At 49.5% G+C, this 22,586-nt stretch overlaps 1 long non-coding RNA gene across 7 annotated transcripts; it reads right to left on the reverse strand.

The window, feature by feature from the left end:
* Window positions 1-2,713: 2,713 nt before the first annotated feature.
* LOC121663492 lies at window positions 2,714-13,609 on the reverse strand. 7 transcript variants are annotated; one of them, XR_006015649.1, is made up of 14 exons: window positions 13,355-13,396; window positions 13,114-13,233; window positions 12,955-13,034; window positions 12,048-12,877; window positions 11,627-11,956; window positions 6,197-7,270; window positions 6,074-6,118; window positions 5,853-5,978; window positions 5,653-5,732; window positions 4,864-5,575; window positions 4,605-4,785; window positions 4,342-4,501; window positions 4,217-4,257; window positions 2,714-4,112 (listed from the first exon to the last, which is right to left on the reverse strand). It is a non-coding gene; the product is annotated as an uncharacterized LOC121663492 (long non-coding RNA). The 7 variants fall into 7 exon arrangements; XR_006015646.1 differs by lacking the exons at window positions 11,627-11,956; window positions 12,048-12,877 and adding an exon at window positions 13,519-13,609; XR_006015650.1 differs by lacking the exons at window positions 11,627-11,956; window positions 12,048-12,877 and having other exon boundaries at window positions 6,197-6,259; window positions 6,598-7,270.
* Window positions 13,610-22,586: the final 8,977 nt, after the last annotated feature.

The following is a 22,586-nucleotide window of genomic DNA, read 5'->3' on the forward strand; positions in this document are numbered from 1 at the left end:
GGCAGGAAGTCATCGGCTCCATACGGCCTCCCTGGGTTGAAGGGAACACAGGCAGTGAGAGACAAAACACGCTTTTTTACCGGTTCCTGTGTTTGAAAGGAAAGCGCTCTTTTGTGCCTCCTCTAGCCAGCATGTCTGTATTACTCCAGAATCCCCTGGAGTCACCGATGTGCGGCAAAGAGAACGTCGCCTGATGCTCGCCGCATGGGAGACCGGCTCAATCCTGTCCATTGAACGAGTGCAAATCTTACGAGGCATGCCTTGAGGCATGCAAGGGAAATTTAGGGACTGGGCTCGCCTTGGCACCAGCTCAACCAGTGAACTGGTGAAGAGGCTGCCACTCTGGTCTGGCCTGACGTTTGCCTCTCATTGCCTAAGAGGTGATGAATAGGCATTTTCTTTATACGTCCAGGGATTACATTCACTTTCTGGAATTGTCCAGACACAAACACCGGTCTCTGAGTGCAGTTTCCTGCAGCAGAGAAGCCTGAATATAAAAGCCTATTGGATTTGAGAAGGAAATTCAACTCATTTCCTTAACAGAGAAGAGCCAAAACCACCAGTGAGCAAGGCCTCCTGTACCTGAAGGGAGCCTACGAGAAAGATGGGGAGAGACCGTAAGGGCCTGGTGTGACAGTGACCCGCAAAGGCCATGCTGTACCCAGGCCTGTTTGCAGTTCTAGTGCTTTTCCTGCATTTTGACTTTCTGTTAAGAAATAGAAAGTTAGACACATGCAAAGTTTGAAAGGTAGAAAGTAAGAAAGGTAGGAAGTTAGAAACAAACTGATTTAGAAGAGAACAAAGTTAGAGAGGTAGAAAGTTAAAACCAAAGTTAGACAGCTAGAAAGTTCAAAACATAGTGTCTTGGGGTGACTTTGTGATGTGTATCCCCTGTTGCCACCCCATGCCCAGAAATTAATTTAGTGCCTTTCTGTGCCATTAAACTGAGCCTGAGAGGGGGGGAAGGAAAACCTGAGCAAAACTTCTTCAAAGGAGTTTGCAGCTTGTTTAAGGTCACACAGAGGTAGAGACATTTCTTTCAGCTGCGGCAGGAGAGCGAGAGTGGGGAAAGCACCCTGCTTGCTTTCGGCCAGTTTTTTATCACCTTTTTCTTTCTCCGGAGAGAGACAGACAGTTGCACTTTTGGTTTCCTGGGATTTTTTTTTTTTTTTTTCCCCTCTGCTGGACCGTTTCAACACCAGAATACAGCAGGAGGAATGTCCACTGAGGCCTTGGCCCTGGAGGTGGGCCCAATGCCCCATCCCAGCTCCAAGGAGGGGGAAGAGAGAGATCTATGGAAAGATTCTGAAATTTTCCCAGGTTTCTCTCAGCAGAGCAAGAGGTGCTATTATTTAGCATCATTATCCTTTTTCTGTGTGTTTGAAAGAAATAAAAACTATTTATTTAACACTTTCCTTTGAGGAAAATTTATTTTTTCCCAAACCTGGTGGGGGAGGGCTGGTTTGTGGCCTGCCTTGTCTCAGAGGATATACACATACTAATTTTCTAATTGACTAAGATAGAAACAAGGTTAGGAGCACAGAAAGGTAGAAACAAAGAAAATTCAAAAAAAAGAAAAGTTAGAAACCAACAAAGGTAGAAAGAACTTTTGAAAGTTAGAAAGATATTTAGGAAGAAACATAGAAAGCCGCTAGAAAGTCAGTCAGAAATAAAGAAAGTCAGAAAGAAGGTTAAAGTGAGAGAGAAAACAAAAAGAAATAGAGAAAGAAAAATAGATTGAGACAAAAAGGAATAGAGAAAAATAGGGCTTGAGAGAAAAAGAAACCAAGTTTAAAAGAGAATTAGTGTTGAAGAGAAAAAACAAAAAATAGAAAGAGCTGAGGAGAAATAGAGCTAGAGAAAGACAGAGAAACAGAAACAGAGAAACAGTGAGAAAAAGAGCGAAAGAGTTAGAGAGACAGAAACAAAGTTAGAAAAAGTAAAGTGAGGAATAGACTGAAAAGTAAAGCAAAACCGAGGAGCAAAGGAAGAAATACAGCGAAAAAACTACTAAATCAAAGAAGGACAGGAAGCAAAAGGGGGGGGGGCCCGCCACGGGGAGGGGAGAAGAGGGTATCTTCATTCATCTTCATTGACTTTTTTTATTTACACTTCAGCAAAACATGTGGAAATAACATATACAAACACAAGTACAAATACAATCCGTATACATGCTGGTAAAAGTCCAATTTACATACAGAGCAATACATGGAAATTCAGTGGCAAACACAAATACAGAACAATACAGGGCAATGCAAGCCAAATACATATCAATACAATAAAACAATTTTTCTATTTCTGGAAAGTTTATTACATTTTCTTTTATTGTTATAGGAAACCCAAAACAACAGCAACATGTGGAGAACATAACACTCATCCACCACCCACACCTCCTTTAGCTTACACACAGGCCCACCCTCGTTCTCATCTCAACCGCTCCATGGGATTGTGGTTCCCGGGAGCCTCCAAGTTGTCCTGCCTGACGAAACCCCGGTGTCGGCACAGTCCACACCCAAACCTTGGCGATGAACGTCGCCTCGCAAACTGGCCGGGACCGAAGGAAAAAGCCCAGGCAGAGGAGAAAATAAACCAGAACAACCCAGCTGGGGTTTTTTATTCTAAGTTTAAAAATGTGTTGAAAAACCTGAAAGGCAAAAAAATCACACACACAACGCTAGAACCAGTCAACACACACACTCACAGGCAGACAGAAGCAGAAAGACAGACACAAACTCTCACAGACAGACACAGACAGTCACACACTACACACTCTTCAGCTTACACACTGACTGCTGCCCTTACTCAAAACACTCTACTGATGAAGATGCTTCAACCCATCTTCCAGCTGCTGCTCATCAACATCAAATGGTAGATTCTGGGAAAATCGGTAGCGTCTGTGGCTGTGGAGAGCCAAAGCCGCCTTGGAGACCTGCGAGACGATGTGAGGCAGTCAGTGAGGGGCCAAGGGCTAGGAGTTATCCCCATGCTGGACCCATAAATTTTTTACCCAAAATCCCGTAGAAAAGATATGAACCTTTAAGTTTTTTAACTGTTCTTCTTAACCATAACCCTGCTGGGGCAGGGCAGCTCCAACCATAAATAGCACATGGACAAGGTGGTGCGCTGAATATAAGCAAAGATGACGAGAGGGCTTGAGATAACTCTCCAGAGGATTAATTCTCGAGCCCAATACGCTTTAAGGCGACGGAACCTACGGCACTACCGCAGTCATGTGAGGAGGGTCTAATACACTCCTTATAGAAGTCCAAGGGAATGGGACATGAAAAGAAGGCACTACCAAGAGTGAGAAGGAAGATGGATGAGAACATCTCCTGTACTTCCTCTGGTCTCAAAAAGTAAAAATGTAAAGATGCCAGCATAAGCCCGATCTGGGAAAGTACCCAAGCAGAGACCCCCTGCTGCCAGTACAGCCCAGAACAATCCCCATAAAGCATCAAGACATAACAAAGCCCTATGACACAGAAGAGGATGGACACAAACTACATAACAGACACAAACTACATAACACAGAGAGAAGTTAAAACTGCCCAGCAGTTTCACCTGACGGACCCAAGATTCCTGCTGCAAGATGACCCAGAAAGCGATGACGCCAAAGGAAAGAAGGCTCTATGGCAATAGCACGTGACAGTGAAACATAACTCCTTACGAGAAGTTAGTGCCAAAGCTGTTAAGAGGATGCTCGAGAAGCTCAGTAGGCCTAGAGAAAGAGGCGATGACTGCCAGGCAACCGCTCCGGACCCGAAGGCGGGCTCCTCAGGCGGAAAAGATCCACGATGACATCGAGACTCTAAGAGGGCAGATGATACAAAGCTCGCAAAAACGCGGGTATGGAACTCCTCTGCCCAGCAAAGGGTCGGGTAATGCTGAGGAGAAACCCTCTCCCTTTACTTCCAAGGGGCCCGTCCCACTACAGCCCTCTCCTCTAAGCTGACTTCAAATTGCCTCCTGTGACTCCAAAGGTTTTTCCCTTCTCCGGACCACCAGTCCCAACACTTAGCTTTCAGAGATAAGTGGACAAAATCCATCCTTGACAGAAAAGAACACGTGGGCACTGTGGACATTGGTACATTCCCTGTAGTCCGCTTTGGAGGCTGCGAAAATTAAGAAAGAAAATTCAGACTGCGATGAGACGTCCCAAAAGTGACTCCTTCTGCAACGCCCCCCTCCCTTGTAACTGCCGAGGCTCATTGCTTACCGGCTCTTTCCAAACTTCGGCTCCACACCGGCTCACGGTACCTAAGATGACAAAACAGAAAACATGACTATCGCCCTCCAGAATATTAATCCCCAGGGCTCCTCCACACTGCTGCCCCAGCTCACCTCAAATCTTCATGTGACTCTGGAGGTGGCCTGGACGATACCCGCAAAGTGAACATGCTTGGCATGCTGCCGCATACCACTCGCCTATTAGTCACCCCGCCTAAATGCCAACTCACCTGCTCGCCTCTGTTCCTTGGCACACCTAGGGCAGCGGCAGCACCTGCAAAGAAATGAAGCAAAAAAACATGCCAAGAGACGCTGAAATCACAACCTTCCCGCTCCAACTGAAGTATGCCACACCTATACCTTAAGCTTGCACCCACCTGACCTCTGGCACTCTGGGCCAGGACATCTTACGAGTGGACGGCTGAAAAGGAACAAACAACAGTGAATGCTAACAGCGGAACCAGACATTGATACTGGAGCAATACCAACTCATTCTGTCCATCAGTCACCATTCACCTCGCTCCATTGACCTTGAACATCAATATCTGGCTTTACCTCCTAAAAATAAAGACAGAGAACAACGCTGGAACATTGTCACCATTTATGCTTGCCCCACAAAGACAAATGGCAACTGACCTTCCTGTGGGAACCCCCTCACCCAGTATGGGGTGCTCTGCCACAGATTTAATCTGTCTCCATCTGAAAGAAAGTTATGACAAAAGCCAAAGTGCTGCATGATAACTTAATGGCTCCAGACATCTTGTGTCAATCTAGGAATACCATTTAGAGTCCAGCTACACCCTACATTACAAATTACAAGTCCCCACACTTTGCCCTATCACATCTATACACCAGACTATGCGGCAGGGCAGAGCAGCTCTGGACCAAACCCATGCAGGCCCCTGTGACACAGGAGATGACAAACAAGGGGGTGCAACAAAGAGAGAAAACACTCTGCAAGAAGAATGACTGCAAGCACTTCAAAGGGCTAAGGCAAAAGATGTGCAATGTAAAATGCCCAAAAGACACAGAATGCAGCATAGACAAGTGATGCAACACACACTGGGACTGCTTGGCACTGCACACCTCAGCATTGTGATCAGAAGTGAGACTTTCCCATTTTTTGGCCTAAGGGGCCCTTTCTTGGACATCCCCATCTCCAGAGCTAATTCAAAAATCCCTACTGGTGAGTCTTGACCCGGCACCTCGCTCACATCCCCTCTGTGAGGCGTAGCCCTCGACTTATCTCTCGGACATCCAGGGATGCAAATCTGTGTCAGGTGAGAAAGAAGGCCACCATGCCATCTGGGAAGTTCCGGCAGTTGCTGGGCTGTTATCTCTTAGATGGCTACAATAATCAAAACCAAACATCAAGGTGTGAACTTAGTGCCACGTGGGCCAAAACCCAACAGTTCCACTACTCACCGTCTCCTAAGAGGGCCGGGGTCCTTGGGGCGCACGCTTCGGCCGCGCTTCAAGGCTGACGCTGCCATCACAGTGCATACCTGGGTTAAGAGGAGACAAGGCGATGCAGCATTGCTGAAACTTAAGCGGGCCCTGGCTCTTCCTCCTTCCCTGATTTGCCGCAACTCCTTGGTCATTGCCGAAGGCTACCCAGACGGTACCTTCACATGGAAAAGGTACGGGCTTCATCGCAGAGTCCCGTGATACTTGCAGAGGGCTCACGAGGACAGTGAGCCGGGTCCATCGGCTGGTTGGGGAGGGGGTTCCGTGTAATACAAGGGGACCGCCTAAAACACACAAATGACAATGTGATGTTATGAGCTGCACCAGAACTTGGCACCCAAGCAATAACAGTTTTTTCTTTCCATTGGTCACCGCTTACCTCACTCACTCCACCTTGACTGCTGCTGATATCCAGCTTTACCTCCTAAAAACAAAGACAAAGAATAATGCTGTGACAGAGCCACCATTTACACTTGCCCAGAAAAGACAAACGGTGACTGACCTTCCTGCAGGAACCCCCTCACGCAGTATGGGGCGCTCTGCCACAGATTTAATCTGTCTGCATCTGAAAGAAAGTGATGACAAAAGTCAAAGTGCTGCATGAGAACAGCTCCAGCCATCCTGTGTCAATCTAGGAATACCATCTAGAGGCTAAACTACACCCTACACTAGAAATTTCAAGTCCCCAGGCCCTGTCCTATCATACCCATAAGCCAGAGTGTGCAGCAGGGCAGAGCAGCTCCAAGCCAAACCCATGCAGGCACCCATGACACGGGAGATCACAAATGAGGGGACCCAACAAAAAGAGAGAAAACTCTGGGCTAGATAATCACAGGGACCGAGAGAATGAGGAATGAGATGACCTAGGCAAGAGTGACGGTGAGCCAATGAGGCTCCAAGAACCCTGGCAGATGAAGATGCTAACAGAAGGACTTATTCCAAGAACCGCAAAGATGGACGCCCAAGAATTGCATGGGCAGAATCCTCTAGCTATCTTCACATTCTTACAAGTCCTTATCACCTATAATGGATTGTTGCAGTGCACAGCTGTCAATGCAGCTCAGAACAAGACCTGAAAAGACATCCGACTCAACGTCGCTAAAGAGAGATGCAATTCTGATGCGCCTCCAGGCTGACAAGTCAAAGGATTGATGGTATCAGCACCACACTGAGGAACACCAAGAGGAGAGATGCTAAGTATAATGCTCAGCATTTGTGATAAGCATCTCCAAGGGCTAAGGCAAACGACCTGCGACACAAGATGCCCAAAAGACAGAGAACATACAATAGACAAGTGATATGCATCAGGACTGCTCAGCCCTGCGCACCTCGGCCTTGTGATCAAAAGCAAGACTTTCCCTTTCTGGGGCCTAAGGAGCCCCTTCTTGGGTATCCCCACCTCCAAATCTGACTCAAAAATCATAACTCCACACCCAGCTTTCACTCCCTCTGTGGGTCACAGCCCTCAACTTATCTCTTGGATGTCTGGGGATGTGAATCTGCCTCGGGTGCAAAAGAAGGCCGCCTCACCATGCGGGAAGCTCCTGCCATCGCTGAGCTGTTCTCTCTTAGTCGGCTACAATAAAGAAAACCAAACAAACATCAGTGCATAAACTTTTTGGCACCTTGACCAAAACCCAACAAATCTGCCACTCACCATCTCCTAAGAAGGCCAGGGTCCTCAGGCCAAACACTTTGGCCGTGCTCCGAGGCTGACACTGTTGTTGCAGGGTATACCTGGATTAAGAGGAGACAAGGGGATGTGGCATTGCTGAAACTTGAGTGGACCCTCACTCCTCCTCCCTCCCCAACTTGCCGCAGCTCCTCGGCCGTTGCCGAAGGCTGCCCAGACAGGATCTTCAAATGGAAAAGGTGAAGGCTTCATCACATAGTCCCATAATACTTTCAGAGGGCTCACAAGGGTGGTGAGCTGGGCCCGTCAGCGAGGGGGTGCGGAGAATAAAAGCAGACCACCTAAAACACACAAATGACAATGGATGCTTAGAACTGTACCAGAACTTGGCACCCAAGCAATAACAACTTTTTCTTTCCAACGGTCACCGCTTACCTTGCTCACCTCACCTTAACTGCCAAGATCCAGCTTTACCTCCTAAAACCAAAGAACAATACTACAACATAACCATCATTTACACTTGCCCTGCAAACACAAATGGTGACTGACCTTCCTGCAGGGACCCCCCTCACCCGGTATGGTGCACTCTGCCATGGATTTAATCCGTCTGCATCTGAAAGAAAGTGATGACAAAAGTCAAAGTGCTGCATGAGAACAGCTCCAGCCATCCTGTGTCCATCTTGATATACCATCTAGAGGCCAAACTAGACCCTACACTACAAATTTCAAGTCCGCAGGCCTTGTTCTATTACACCTATATGCCAGACTGTGCAGCAGGGCAGAGCACCTCTGGGCCAAACCCATGCAGGCACCTGTGACACGGAAGATGACAAACAAGGGGATGCAACAAGGAGAGAAAACTCTCAGCAAGAGGAATGACCTCAAGCACATCAAAGGGCTAAGGAAAAAGACCTGCGACACAAGAGACCCAAAAGACACAGAACGCACGATAGAGAAGTGACACAACATGCAACAGGACTGCTCTGCCCTGCACACCGCAGCATTGTGATCAAAAGCGAGACTTTGCCTTTATGTGGGCTAAGGGGCCCCTTCTTGGGTACCCGCACCTCCAAAGCGGACTCAAAAATCCCTCCCAGCAAGTCCTGACCCGACAGCCTGCTTTCATCCCCTCTGGATCACAGCCCTCAACTTCTCTCAGATGTCTGGGGATGTGAATCTGCCTGGGGCGCAGAAGACGACCAGCTTGCCATCTGGGAAGCTCCTGCCGTCGCCAGGCTGTTGTCTCTTAGTCGGCTACAATAAAGAAAACCAAACAAACTTCAGCACATGAACTAAGTGGTACCTCGGCCAAAACCCAAGAATTCTGCAGCTCACCATCACCTAAGGCCAGGGTCCTCAGGCTGCACGCTTTGGCCGTGCTCCGAGGCCAATGCTGTCGTCGCAGGGTATACCTGGGTTAAGAGGAGACAAGGTGATGCAGCATTGCCAAAACTCGAGCGGACCCTTGCTCCTCTCTCCCTCCCCAACTCACCGCAAATACTAGGCCGTTGCCCACGGCAACCCAGACAGTACCTTCCCATGGAAAAGGTAAAGGCTTCGTCACAGAGTCCCGTAACACTTCCAGAGGGCTCATGAGGGTGGCGAGCCAGGTCCGTCGGCCAGCTGGCAAGGGGGTTAGGCGTAATACAAGCGGACCACCTAAAACACACAAATGACAATGGATGCTTAGAGCTGTACCAGAATTTGACATCCAAGCAATAACAACTTTTTCTTTCCACCAGTCACAGCTCACCTCAAGCACTTCACCTTGACTGCCGCTATCCGGCTTTACCTCCTAAAAACAAAAGACAGAGAATAATGCTGTAACGTAGCCACCATTTACGCTCACCCTGCAAAGACAAATGGCAACTGACCTTCCTGTGGGAACCCCCTCACCTGGTGTGGGGCGCTCTGCCACAGATTTAATCTGTCTGCATCTGACAGAAAGTGATGACAAAAGTCAAAGTGCTGCATGAGAACTTAACAGCTCCAGCCATCCTGTGTCAATCTAGGAATATCACCTAGAGCCCAAACTACACCCTACATTACCAATTTCAAGTCCCCAGGCCTTGTTCTATTATACCTATATGCCAGACTATGCAGCAGGGCAGAGCAGCTCCAAGCCAAACCCATGCAGGCACCCGTGACAAAGCAGATGACAAATGAGGGGATGCAACAACAAGAGAAAACTCTCAATGAAAAACATGACTGCAAGCACATCCAAGAGCTAAGGCAAAAGACATAAGACACGAGATGCCCAAAAGACACAGAACATACAATAGACAATTGACACGACATGCACTGGGACTGCTCTGCCGTGCGTACCTCGGCATTGTGATCAAATGTGAGACTTTCCCTTTATGTGGCCTGAGGGGCCACTTCTTGGGTATCCCCATCTCCAAAGCTGACTCAAAAATCCCTCCCAGCGAGCCCTGACTCGATACCCCGCTTCCATCCCCTTGACTCATCTCTCACACATCCTGGGATGTGAATCCGTCTGGGGCACAAAAGAAGGCTACCTTACTGTCCGGGAAGCTCTGGCCGTCGTCGGGCTGTTGTCTCTTAGTCGGCTACAATAAAGAAAACCAAACCTCACTACAGGAACTTATTGGCACATCGGCCAAACCCCAACAATTCCGCCACTCACCGTTTCCTAAGAAGGCTGTGGTCCTTTGGCCGCACGCTTCGGCCATACTCAGAGGCTGAGACCATCATTGCAGGGTATACCTGGGTTAAGAGGTAAAGCGGCATTGCCAAAACTTGAGCGGACCCTCGCTCCTCCTCCCTCCCTCCCCAACTCGCCGCAACTGCTCAGTTGTTGCTGAAGGCTACCCGGATGGTACCTTCAAATAGAAAAATGTAAAGACCTCACTGCAGAGTCCTGTGATCCTTCCAGAGGACTCACAAGGGCAGAGAGCTAGGTCTGTCGGCCGGTTGGCAAGGGGGCTCAGTGTAATAAAGTGGAGCCCCTAAAAAACACAAATGACAATAGATGCACCAGAAACTGATACCCGAGCAATAACAACTCATTCTGTCCACCAATCACCACTTACCTCGCTCACTTCACCTTGACTGCTGCTATCCGGCTTTACCTCCTAAGAATAAAGACAAAGAACAATGCGGTAACATAGCCACCATTTACACTTGCCCTGCAAACACAAATGGTGATTGACCTTCCTACAGGAACCCCATCACCCCGTATGGGGCGCTCTGCCACAGACTTAATCCATCTGTATCTGAAAGAAAGTGATGACAAAAGTCAAAGTGCTGCCTGATAACAGCTCCAGCCATCCTGTGTCAATTTAGGAATACCATCTAGAGGCCAAACTACACCCTACATTACAAATTTCAAGGCCCTGGGGCTTGTCCTATTACACCTATACACCAGACGGTGCAGCAGGGCAGAGCAGCTCCGGGCCAAATACATGCAGGCACCCATGATACAGGAGATGACAAAGGAGGGGATGCAATGGAGAGAGAAAACTCTCAGCAAGAAGAATGACCACAAGGACTGAGAGAATGCGGAGTGAGATGACCTAGGTGAGACCGACGGTGAGCCAACGAGGCTCGAAGAAGATGCTAACAGAAGGACTTCTTCCGAGAACCGCAAAGATGGGTGCCTGAGAATCTTATGGTCAGAATCCTCTACTGCTCTTTGCATTCTGATAAATCCTGATCGGCTATAATGGATCATTGTGGTGCACAGCTGTGAATACAGCTCAGAACAAGACCATAAAAGACCTCTGACTGAATGCTTCTAAAGAGATGTGATTCTGATGCACATCTGAGCTTGTCGGTAAAAGGTCTGATGGTATCAGCACCCAGCTGGGGAACGCAAAGATGCTAAGGATGGTGCCTGGCATTTCTGGTAAGCCGGCCCCTCAAAGGGCTAAGGAAAAAGACACAAGATGCCTAAAAGACACAGAACGTACAATAGGCAAGTGAGACAACATGCACCAGGACTGCTCTGCCCGCCTCAGCATTGTGATCAAAAGTGAGACTTTCCCTTTAGGTGGGCTAAGGGGCCCTTGCTTGGACATCCCCACCTCCAAAGCTGACTCAAAAATCCCTTCCAGTGAGTTCTGACCTGGCAACCTGCTTTCATCCCCTCTGTGGGTCGTAACCCTCGACTTATCTCTCAGATGCTCGGGATGTGAATCTGCCTTGGGTGTAAAAGAAGGCTGCCTCGCTGTCTGGGAAGTTCCTGCTGTCTCTTAGTTGGATACAATAAAGAAAACCAAACATCAGTACAGGAACTTAGTGGCACGTCTGCCAAACCCCAGCAAGTCCGCTACTCACTGTCTCCTAAGAAGGCCGGGGTCTTCGGGCTGCACGCTTCGGCCATGCTCAGAGGCCGACGCAGTCATCACAGGGTATGCCTGGGTTCAGAGGAGACAAGGTGATGCAGCACTGCTGAAACTTGAGTGGACTCTCGCTCTTCCTCCCTCCCTCCCCAACTCGCCGCAACTACTCGGCCATTGCCAAATGTTACCTAGACAGCACCCTCGAAAGGAAAAGGTAAAGGCTTCATCACAGAGTCCCATAATACTTCCAGAGGGCTCATGAGGGCAGCGAGTCAGGTCTGTCAGCCAGTCGGCGGGGAGGTTCAGCATAATACAAGTGGACTGTCTAAAACGCACAAATGACAATGGATGCTTAGAACACCAGAACTTGGCATCCAATCAATAACAACTGGTGCAGTCCACCGGTCACTGCTTACCTCGTTCACTTGACCTTGACTGCTGCTATCCAGCTTTACCTCCTAAAAATAAAGACAAGGAGCAATGCTGTAACGTAGCCACCATTTACACTTGCCCTGCAAACACAAATGGGGACTGATCTTCCTGCGGGAACCCCCTCACCCAGTATGGGGTGCTCTGCCACAGATTTAATCCATCTGCATCTGAAAGAAAGTAATGACAAAAGTCAAAGTGCTGCATGAGAACAGCTCTAGCCATCTTGTGTCAATCTAAGAACATACCATCTAGAGACCAAACTACGCCCTACATTACCAATTTCAAGCCCCCGGGCCTTGTTCTATTATACCTATATGCCAGAGTGTGCAGCAGGGCAGAGCAGCTCCGAGCCAAACCCATGCAGGCACCCGTGACAAAGCAGATGACAAAGCAAATGAGGGGATGCAACAACAAGAGAAAACTCTCAACGAAAAACATGACTGCAAGCACATCGAAGGGCTAAGGCAAAAGACCTGCAACACGAGATGCCCAAAAGACACGGAACACACGATAGACAAGTGACACAACATACACCGGAACTGCTCTGCCCTGCACACCTCGGCATTGTGATCAAATGTGAGACTTTCCCTTTATGTGGCCTATGGGGCCCCTTTCTGGACATACCCGCCTCCAAAGCTGACTCAAAAATCCCTCCCGGTGAGCCCCGACAGCTTGCTTTCATTCCCTCTGTGGATCATAGCCCTCAACTTATCTTTCAGACATCTGGGGACACAAATCCTCCTCGGGCGCAACAGAAGGCCAGCTCACTGTCCAGGAGGCTCCTCCTGTCACCAGGCTGTTGTCTCTTAGTCGGCTACAACAATGAAAACCAAACATCACTACAGGAACTTAGTGGCACGTTGGCCAAAACCTGACAATTCCACTACTCACCGTCTCCTAAGAAGGCCGGGGTCCTCGGGCTGCACGCTTCAGCCACGCTCCAAGGCTGACGAGGTCATCGCGGGGTATACCTGGGTTAAAAGGAGACGAGGTGATGTGGCATTGCTGAAACTTGAGCAGACCCTGGTTCCTCCTCCCTCCCCAACTCACCACAACTCCTCAGCCATTGCCGAAGGCTACCCAGACAGCACCTTCGAATGAAAAAGGTAAAGGCTTCATCGCAGAGTCCCATAATACTTCCAGAGGGCTCACGAGGGTGGCGAACCGGATCTGTTGGAGAGGGGGCTCAGCATAATAAAGAGAACCCCCTAAAACACACAAATGACAATGGATGCCTAGAGCTTTACCAGAATTTGGCACTCAAGGAATCAGTCTACCGGTCACGGCTCACCTTGCTCCATCGACCGTGACTGCTGCTATCCGGCTTTACTTCCTAAAAATAAGGACACGGAACAATGCTGTAACATAGCCACCATTTACACCTCCCCTGAAAAGCCAAACGATGACCGACCTTCCCAGGCGAGAAGGGGCAAAACAAAAAGGAAAGGCACATACCCACATAGGGTCCAAAAGTGTCACATTAGCGTGGTAGTTTTCATCTGAGACCACTTGACCGTGACCTCTTTCTGCAAGGGTCTCTATCATATTGGAATAGTGATTTGAATGCTGCGGACCACCTGTAAAACACAAAAAAACAAAGGATGCTTACAGTTTTATCACTAATACAACATCTCTGGTAGCATCTAGTTCTGTGCAGGAATCAATAGTTATCTCGGTCTCCGGTACTTGGCTAGCTCACGGTCTCCCAGGTGCCGAGCGCTTCGTGTCTTCAAAATGAAACAAAGAGCCGAACTATGAGGTAAACATGGAGCCGAAAGTCAGGCCATTGCTGGAGCTCAGGTGCCGACCCACCTCCTTACCGTGCTCTCCTGGCCTCCTCCATTCCTATTGGGTTTACATCCTATCCCTCTGCCTCTGCGAAAAAAATTATTTGTCAAAGTCACTCAGACACAGGGAAAGCTTAACCTTTCCCAAGTTCTCATTTGTCAAAGCAAACCACGTAGGATCCAACAACAGCGTGCTATAAGATGAATAGCTAGAAAACTGCGAGACGCCGCCATACCGCTCTCGCCAAACCGGCACAGTTGCTCCGTCCAAAGTGTGACTCGGGTGGCTAAGCAAAGCTAAAGCTTACCTGTAAAGTCTTCTTTCTATTCCTCCTACTCCCCCGCTCTATTCCACAGGGCGGAGCAGTTCCAGGCTAAACACAAACAACACATTATGCCACAAACAGCATGACACAAGAATGATTAAAAAAACTCTCAGGGAGAAGAATGACAGCAAGGACCGAGACAATGCCAAAAGAGACAACCGATGGCATGGCAACGTGGATGCAGGAGGCTCTAAGGAGCAGAGGACAAGATTGTAACAGAGTGACCTGTTATAAGAACGTCAGTCGTGATGATCAAGATGACTGCAAGACAATGTGACGTTCAGAATGCTCCCCATATCCTTACAAGCCCCAGGACACTACAACTCACGGCTGGAAAGGATGGATGGCAATAGAGCTGGGAACAAGGCCTCAAAAGACATCCGACTCAACGTTTCTGAGATGCGATTCCAAGACATGGCCAAGCCCACCAGTAAGAGAACAAACTATATTGGCATTGTGCCAAAAAGCGTGAACTTTTGAGAATCTAGAGATGATGGCCGACACTCACAATAAGGCCCTCCAGGGGAAAAGGCAGAGATATCTGATCCAAGGGATCCCAAAGGCACGCTAGACAACACAAGACACTAGACAACACAAGACAAACCGGAACTGCTCTGTACACCCTACGGTTGTGATCAGAAGCAGAGCCACTCCCTTTACCTGTCCTAAGGAGGCCCCTTAGAGGACATCCCTTTCCCCTCTGCTAATTTTTAAATCTCTCCCGGGAATCTCCAACCTGCTACCCTGCTGTCGGCCCAGCTCCGGGCCATGGCCCCTGACTCATCTTTTGGATGACTGGCAACATGAATCCACACTGAACATGGAATGAGTCTGCCTCAGCCGGCCCCGTAACTGCTGGTTAGCCTCTTAGTCAGCTACAATAAAGAAAACCAAAATCAAAGAATGGGTTTAGTGGCACATGGGCCAAATCCCAACAAGTTGGCCACTCGCCCTCTCCTAAGTGCACCTAGGTCCTTGAGTCTGCAGCTTCATCCCTAGTCTAAGGCTGTGGCTGTTATTGTGAAGGGTACCTGGGTTAGCAAGAGACAAAGTTACATAGCATTTCTGTGAGTGCAGTGGATGCATTTGCATGCCATAAGACATGTAAATGCAGCTGCTGTGGTTGTGGAAAAACCTTAAGGGGCTCCTGAATGACTGCCATTTCCCACTGTGCTGCTTTCAAAAACCACCTCCACAGTAACTCCTAACCTGGTACCCTGCTCCCCCTCCCTCTCCCAGGGACAATCCTCAAATTACCTATCAGAAGCCTTGATATCAGACATCATCTTTGACACTGGGCAGGTCCCTTTTGTGAGATAATGAATCTGCTGAAAAAATTTGAAGTGCCATACTTGACACAAGCCAGAATTGCAGTAAGGTACACTGCTCCTAAAAAAAAAAAAAAAAAAAAAAAAAAAAAAAAAACCCCCAAAAAATAAAAAAAAAAAAAAACCAAACAGAAATTATAAAACCACCTTACCACCCCTAAACACACGAGCCAAAACTGTGAACTTAAATACTCCTTGTATTCAATGCTATCTTCTTTGTGGTGTCTTCAAAGCCTCTGTTGCTTTAGAGGCCAAAAGTAGCTACTGAAAACAAGCTGAGATAAACAGAAAGAGCCCCATCACTGAAATAAGAGAAGACCTCTTGCCCTCTTCAATCCCAGAGAGAGAATGAAGCCCCTTACAAAAGGCTGGGGTTAATATACCCCTGGCCGGGCCCGCCTCTCGTTCCCATGATGCCTGGGGAAAAGGGAGGAGGCAAATACTGCAAGGTATAAAAGCCCTCAGAGGAGCTAGCACTGTTTGGCTCCTCTGACTTAAATTTGAGGTGAGTAACGGGCTTGATAGAGAAGAAAAATCTTCAGGGAATGACGCTTTCTTTTTTGCTATAACTACATTAAGTAAAAGGACAGGAAACCGGTAAGAAATAAAACTTTGTGTTTCAGTAGTATAGCTAGATAAGTTAGATAATTTGTTGTTAACTTGCATAATTATTCCTTAGTGATTACTAAGTAGTACTCTATATATGGCTAAGTAGGGTGGAGAAGAATAGTAATGATATGAGTGGTGTAACTCTCACTGGGAGCTCTAATTAGGGCTGTATACATTATAAATAAAAATAAGAAAAAATTAATAGACTCTTGGGTGGTATTAGGGTTCTGTATGTGCTGGGCTTGCTCCTGTACAAGGTATTTGGTACCAGGGCCCAGGTAAAAGCACCCTGAAATGCAGATTTAAACCCTTAAAATGCTGAAAAGAGGAGAGATTCCTTCAACTGAACCCCTTAAAAGGAGGTAACAGTAGGTGTTTGCTTCCCTTTGAACCAATACAATAGCAAATAAATGGCTTCTCCTCTTTAATTTAATCCCCTAAAATATTGGGAAAAGAGGGATTTTTCTCACTTTAAATTTCTCAAATGATGGGAAAAGGGGGATTTTCTCCTCAATTAAACCCTTAAAAAGGAAGGACAACTGAGCTTCCCCCTCAATTTAAACCTTAGGATGATGAAGATGGGAGAGTTAGCCATAATTTAAACCCATAAAATAGTATTTTCAAAGTTTTCCCTTCTATTTAAACTGTAAAACAATGGAAAATGGGGATTCCCTGTCAGTCATTCCCTAAAAGCATAGAAAAGGCAGGGTTTCCTTTAACTGATAGCACTGAAATTGTAAGGCAAGGGCATTCTGCATCAATTTGAACACAGACAATTATGGAAAAGGAATTCTTCCCCCTGAATTTAAGCCCCTTTTCTCCTAATAACCCCTCTCTTGTCTGGCGGCACTGTGAAGGGACTGACAGAATGAAAGGAGAAAGGTGAAAGTTTCCCCCTGGCACCCCACATGCTGCCCCACCAGCTCAGGTGCTGCCCCTTGGCACGAGGGCTTTTCCCTCGGCATTTTCTTGAAGCAATGCTCCGTGCCCAGATGCATCTGGCTGCTCCCCAGCCCCTGCTGGATGCTCCAACTATCGTTCCTGGAGGGACGCTTGGGATATCCCCATTGGCCTCTCTGGACTAGCAGCTCCCTGCACAGGTGTCCCCGGGTAACCCTCTGAAAGCAGCTGGCCACATCTGGAGCTGCTGCACCTTGGAGCGGGGCGTGAGGTGGAGAACGGTCCTGTTTGTTGTTCGTTCCCTTACACAGCCCATATTCTGCCCCTGAAACAGAAGTGGTGGAACTGTGGGGACGATGGAGCGGGAGCTGCGGGCGGTACCCGCAGGGCCGGGGTCCCGGGACAGGTGCAGCACCGGGGGCTGCGGTTCCGCCCCTGCCCTCCCCCGTGTCCGCCAGAGCGCGCCCCGAGGCGCAGAACGTGGGGGTCGCTCTCCTTTGGCTGTCCTGTTCCTGCCGTGCCAGGGGCAGCTGCGCCAGGAATGAGCTGTCCTGAGTGAGTGATGGGGAAAATCCTCTTGGCTCGGGCAGCTGTGGAGTCTGCGTCCGAAACTTCGCACTCTTCGCTAAGACCATGCTGAGCCACACGAGCGGTTCAGGGTACTGGGCTTGTTCAGGTGGGTAAGAGATTGAGCAGAGAACTCTTTAGGGTCTGCAACTTCCCCCCGAGGGGCAGCTCTGATCTCTGCTCTAAGTGACCAGTGATAGGACCCGATGGAACAGCTGGAGCTGTGCCAGGGGAGGTTTAGATTGAATATCAAGGAAAGGCTCTTCCCACAGACGGTGGTGGGGTACTGAACAGGCTCCCCGGGGAGCGGTCACGGCCCCAAGGCTGCCCGAGCTCCAGGAGCGTTTGGACAGCACTCTCGGGGTGCACAGGGTGGATTTGTTGGAGTGTTTGTGCAGGGCCAGGAGTTGGACTCGATGATCCTTGTGGGTACCTCCCATCTCGGGATATTCCACGGTTCTATTCCATGACTGTTGTCGGGAAGAGGCCGGCTTTAGCCGGGATTCTGTGCCCCCACGCGACCCGAGACTGTGAGTATCGCAGTCCTTTGCCCAGCGCGCTGACTCAGTGGTGGCTCAGTCTGCACGGCTGTTCCTGAGCCTGTCCCTTGGGTTTTGCTCCTCGTAATCATCCCGCACCGGGGCTTGGGGATCGCCGTGTTCAACGCACGGCTCTGTTTGTTTGAACCACAGCTCCGTCCCACCGCGGCCCCAGTGCCCGCCCCCGTCCCCTCCCTTCCGGGGCGGGCGGCGCAGTGCGGAAGGACGCGGGGCCGGAGGAAGCGGATCCCGCCGGCTCCGCGGCCCCGGGCGGGGCGGGCGGGCGGTGAGCGGGGCGGTACCGCGGCACCGGGACGGGGGTTGGGGGGGGGGGGAAATGGCTCGTACGGGCTCGGGTGCCAGGCGCGACGGAGCGGGCGCTGCCAGGCGTGTCCCGCTGCGCTGTGTGGGCAGTGCCGGCCCGGCGGTGGGAGCCCCGCGGCTTGGCCGTGCCCTGAGCCCGCCCGGGCGCGGAGCGGTCGGGGAGAGGCCGGAGCGGGAAGTGCGTGTCCGCTCTGGAGGTCAGGGAGGGCAGAAAGCCCCGCTCCAGGCGCTCCGGAGTAATCCTCCTTCGCTGAGTTTTCCCGAGCCTTAGCACGGAAAACTTGGCTGCTCTCGCATTTGTTTATGGTTTGTTACAATGTGCGCGTTTTGTGGGTTTTTATTAAGATCTCGCTTGTGTGTGGCTGGCGGGCAGCGTCACCAGTACGACACCGCGACGTTTCAGCCGCCGCAGGGCAGGGTTTAAATCCAAACCAAACCCTGCTTTGGTTTAAAAAAGGGGAATAAAAAAAAAAAAGCCGAAAATATGTTGACATTTTTGTACGATCCTTTAAAATATATTGACGGCTTCAGTGTTTAAAATATAGTCCTTTTGTACAAGGTCAGAATCAGTAAAATATATCTACAAATTGAAGGCTGCCCCTCTGCTTTTGGCAGTAGTTTGCCATTAAGCTGGTTGCTACTCTTCCATATTGCTGGTAGTGGAAAAACCTTCTTTTCTTCCCCCCCCCCGAAGAAATCTGATTTATTGAGTACTGGGAAAGAAATTGCTTTAAACTAAAAGAGAGTAGGATTAGATTTAGGTATGTTCCCCGAGAAGGTGGTGAGGCCCTGGCATAGGCTGCCCAGGGAAGCTGTGGCTGCCCCATCCCTGGAAGTATCCAAACCCAGGTTGAATGGGGCTTGGAGCAACCTGGGACAGTGGAAGGTGTCTGCCCGTAGCAGGGGGTGGAATGAGATGACTTTTAAGGTGTCCCTTCCAACCCACCCATTCGATGAACTGCAGCAAAGGGTTGATTCAAAGAGATAAAGTTTAAATAACAGATATGGTGATGTTTTGGACATTTATGAGGATATTGGGGAATTTCCCTTGTTTGTAGGGCCTTAAGGATGAGTCAGACAAGCACCTGCCACGAATGACCTGGAAAGAATCACTTCTGCTTTGGAAGAAAATGTAAATCTGTAGTTCAATGTAAATCTGTGGGGATCAATAGACCACACAGATTTATTAGTAGATATATCTGTAGATCACCATGCATCTGCATCAATAGATCTGTAGGTCACTAAATGTGAATCAGTATATCTGTAACTCATTATAAATCTGTCTGGATCAATAGATCTGTACCTCACTGTGAATCTGCTTGGATCAATTGATGTGTAGCTCACTATAGATCTGTCGGGATCAATAGATCTGTGGCCCAGCTGTGCAAGCTACTCTGGTTTCACAAAGACACATCTCCAGTGTCTCCTGGTGGCACTTGCACCTTCTATTTCTCCCCTTTCACTCCTAATGCGCTGAACCAACAAAGCAAGACCCACCCACAGAGCTGCACATTCCAAACATGAGCTCCGGAGTCAGACCAGTGGATCCGAGTCCATGGCAGGGGCTGGAATGAGATGGTCTTTATGGTCCCTTCCAATCCTGTTGCCTGGGAGAAGAGACTGACCCCCACCTGGCTACAGCCTCCTTTCAGGTAGTTGTAGAGTGATAAGGTCACCCCTGAGCCTTCTCTTCTCCAGGCTAAACAAACCCAGTTCCCTCAGCCGCTCTTCGCAGGGCTTGTGTTCCAGACCCTTCACCAGCCTTGCTGCCCTTCTCACCCAGTCCAACTCCTGGCCCTGCACAGACACCCCAACAATCCCACCCTGTGCCTCAGAGCGTTGTCCAAATGCTCCTGGAGCTCTGGCAGCCTTGGTGCCGTGACCGTTTCCTGGGGAGCCTGTTCAGTACCTGACCACACTCTGGGGGAAGAACCTTTTCCCCTAACACAGCGCCAGCTGTTCCCTGGGTCCTGCCACTGGTCACAGAGCAGAGGTCAATGCGTGTCCCTCCCCACACTCCAATCTATAACCTCCCTGTACAAATCTCTTCCTTGACTTTCCTCTGCCTCAGGTACTTCTGTCACCAGTCCAGGGATTTTCTGTCTCCCAAGGCTCATTTGCTAGCTGGAGGCTTTTCTGATCCTCCCCTGACTTGTGTTCTGGAGAGACAACCTGTTACCCAGGTGTGGGACATCCCCTCCCAGAGTGGGGTTCCCAGAAGATCCCCACAGTGAGGGATGGTGTCCATGGGGTGCTGACTGCTGTGACCCACCTGGGGACAGTGGCTGCTGAAGGCACCTTCTGGAACACGCAGAGATGATGTCACAGTCCTGTGCAGAGCTTTATCAGGCAATAAACATTAACATTCCTCAGCCCCAGCTGCCAGAGTGTTGCTGGAATGGATTTGTTACTTTTATGAAGGAGAAGATGAAAGACTGGTGGGAGAGAAGGCCCCAATAACCTGGATACCACCTGACTGAACACCCACATCCTCCCATAAAACTTTACCTCAAATGAGAGTGTTTTATACCCAGCCCTTTGTTGGTTTTGTGTGATCCAGCCTCAGGAACCAGGATCTGCAGTTGCCCCTATTTCACACAGAACAAACATTATTCTTGCCATAAACTCTTCGAGGCAGGGCTTGTGTTTTATTTGCATTCATTTGTCCAGCCTCTTTTCCAAGCCAGCTGTCTCCTGACATCATGTACTCACAAACCCCACAAGTGCCTCTCAGAGATGCCAGTCCCTGACTGATTTAACTGATAGCTTTTTTGATGCTGCTCCTCATAGGGAGGTGCAGAATCTGGGACCGCAGCAGAGGCAAGGCTGCCACAGGCCCACCAGGCTCAGCAACACTGTGTATCTCCAGTAGCTGCACATCAGCCCAGTAGCTGCTCCTGGATCTTCCCCATTAGCCTCTCCAGACTCCAAGATCTTTCCAGCAATTGGCCAGGCCCCTCTGAGCCTCTGGCAGTCAAATCCTCTGGTTTTCACATCCTTGTGCACATGCAGACTCCTGGTTCCCAAGGCTCTTACCAAGCTGGTCAGCTCCTCTGGCTGGACACTCCCTGTAATCACATCCCCACGCACCCACGCAGATCCGGCCCCTGGTACGCGAGCTGTTCGCCTACAGTCCCACACTGGGGGGGGAGGGGGAGGCTCTCAGACTTCCCTTCAGAGGGAATAAACAGTCTCTGACCCAGGAAAAGATTTAGGAGTGGAGGTTAATGAGAAGCCAGGTCACACAGTGTGTTGATCAGGATCACGCTACCCAGTGAGCTCTTTACATGGCCCTGGCCACTCTTGTCCCCTGGGCCTTATTTTTATCCTGTGTTTGTTCCTCTCCAAATTCCATCAACCCCTCCATTTCTCCACCTTTGGTTCTTCTCCTAAGCTTCCTATAGTAAGTGTAATGGGATCCTGAACTTCCCTTCCCCTACACTTCAGAATGTTTCCTATAAACCTATGCAGGGAGAAAGGGAGAAGAGAGAGGTTGATTGGAGAGACCTTAAAGGTCATCCAGTCCCACCCCCTGCCATGGGCAGGGACACCTTCCACTATCCCAGGTTGCTCCAAGCCCCATCCAGCCTGGGCTTGGACACTTCCAGGGATCCAGGGGCAGCCACAGCTTCCCTGGGCACCCTGTTCCAGGGCCTCACCACCCTCACAGCCAAGGATTCCTTCCCAATATTCCATCTAACCCTGCCCTCTGGCAGTGGGAAGCCATTCCCCCTTGTCCTGTCACTCCAGCCCTTGTCCAAAGTCCCTCTCCAACTCTTCTGGAGCCCCTTTAGGCACTACAAGGGGCTCTGAGCTCTCCCTGGAGCCTTCTCCAGATGAACACCCCCAGCTCTCCCAGCCTGGCTCCAGAGGGGCTCCAGCCCTTGAAGCATCTCCATGTCCCTCAGAGGCCTTTGTTGACTGGCAATGACAAAGTTTAGGTCACATCTTCAATGTGCATGAGATGTCCAGAGTTACCGCAGGACACTCCCGAGGCACAATCTATTTTGCTCCTGGAATGCAACAGGAAGAGAATCCTTTGTGTGATGTTCTGTGAATTCCCCTCTCTCTGGTGATGAGTTATCTCAGCTGTTGACTTACCAGGGTTCAGACCTTCCGCCCTTCCCAAAAACAATCTGTTTA

The sequence above is a fragment of the Corvus kubaryi genome, unplaced genomic scaffold, assembly GCF_017639235.1.
Source record: "Corvus kubaryi isolate FWS band 111438036 unplaced genomic scaffold, C.kubaryi_AGA036_p1.0 37284, whole genome shotgun sequence".
In the NCBI taxonomy this organism is placed as follows: Eukaryota; Metazoa; Chordata; class Aves; order Passeriformes; family Corvidae; genus Corvus; species Corvus kubaryi.